Source organism: Tasmannia lanceolata, unplaced genomic scaffold (assembly GCF_043159265.1).
Source record: "Tasmannia lanceolata isolate RefF3 unplaced genomic scaffold, GAP_Taslan_0.1 ptg000011l, whole genome shotgun sequence".
In the NCBI taxonomy this organism is placed as follows: Eukaryota; Viridiplantae; Streptophyta; class Magnoliopsida; order Canellales; family Winteraceae; genus Tasmannia; species Tasmannia lanceolata.
The window spans coordinates 15522044-15523886 of record NW_027518688.1 but is presented as its reverse complement, the minus strand read 5'-3'; positions in this window follow the sequence as shown (position 1 = coordinate 15523886).

The window sequence follows — 1843 nt, the reverse complement described above, 5'->3', positions numbered from 1 at the left end:
TCTCTAGATCTCCTTCTTTCTCTCTCTAGATCTCATTTTTCCTCTCTCTAGATCTCTCCTTCTTTCTCTCTCTAGATCTTCTCTCTCTAGAAAACTCTCTCTTTCTCTCTAGAAAGCTCTCTCTCTCCCTCTCTCTAAATTTAGATTAAAAGCCCTATTTATTTTTTCAAATGAGAGCCCAAAGGCTCTATTTATAGAATTTTTCCTTAATTTTTGTCCCCCATTAATTTATAGGACAATCCATTTTCAAAAAATTTGCTTTGGTTTTAGTTGCAAAAGCGTGATCTAAAGAGAAAATTTTAAGTAAAAAATTAACATAATTTTATCCCCTTCCATTACCTTAAGACACCCCTCCTATGTGTTTTACATTTGATTTTGTTGAAAATGGGTGGTCTCGGGAAGAAACTGGGCTAAAAATTAGTGCAGGATAACTCACCCCCTTTAAAGGTTGTTTAAGATCTAAGCTAAGTTTTCTTAGTGTAATTACCTAAATCACCCCCCTTTCTCTCTAGTGTAAAAGCTGACCAAACCACTGGCTAATTCACTTCCCTATTTACACTACAATTCTAACTCGACTCGTCTTATTAAGCAAATCTTTACGAATTTAGACAAAATTTTACAGGGACCTAACTAGGACCCTAACCTACCTTAGGGAGAAATCTGTGACTCTAGATTACTGATTTGATAGGGTTTTTATTCAAAGTGACAGGTTTAGGGTTCGGTCAAAATGGGGTGTCTACAGGTCCTTACAGATATCTGGGTAAGGGTTATGGTGACAATCGGAGAAGGTGTTAGGCACCCCTCTTCCCTGGACAAATCCGGTCTCTTAACTTATATTGGCATTTTTCGAAGAATTTGAACCAGGATAATTTATCTTTTTATCTTTTATTTTGGTTATGCTTCGTTCCAAAATGTAAATAAAGATGAATTCATATCCCTATACATCTATTCATCCATGGTTTTACCAAATTCATCAATTTTTCTCATCTTAAACTCATTTTTCATTAAGCTTGAGACTTTATCATACAATGATTCATTTTGTGGATGATTAATTTTGTGGATCCAAAGATGATATCATCCACTTAGGTTTTCATAATAAGGATGTTTTCATCTTTCTTCTTGATGAAAAGTGTTTGTCAATCTTGCCAGTTTAAAATACAAGAAATGTGTTGAACATTTCATATCAAGCCCTAGGGGCTTGTTTTGATTCTTCCTTTCTTTACTTTCTGTCATTTACAGATTTCTATATTTTCCTTTACAAAGTAAAGTATGAGGTGGTGACGTCACAAGACTTGTTTCACTCGACCGAGTGCTTATGGCATAAACCCCTCTACTTTACTTTTACTTTATGTACTGTCTTTTCCGGTACTGTCTTTTCCGTTTGATTTACGGAGAGGGGGCCTACTTGGGATTAGTTGCAGTTCTGGAGCTTTTCTTCTTTCCCGTATTCCTCATCCTTTCGAGCCAGCGTATGGGCTCTCTGTGCCGAATTTCGTACAGAATATTGGACATTGTTGTGTTTAGCGGGGTGTAGTTGACTTTTCAAACGGGGAATCGGGGCTCGATTACTCGATCAGTCGTTATGTCGCGCTTGTTTGTTATTCGGTCCCGATCTAGAATCATCTTTCCGCGTCTCACCTCCCCACGCGATTTGAAATCTCAAAGCGAAAACGAACGAGAACGAACTGAAAATGATGAAAATGAACGTTGTACGGATATTTATATCCGTACAATGGGAAGTTTCAGGACCCCAATTTCGCCCCCTACATCATCATGGGGGAGATGGACGTTCTTGTAGTCTTCCTCAGAGAAGATTATTACCTCATCGTCCTTTGGAGATTCC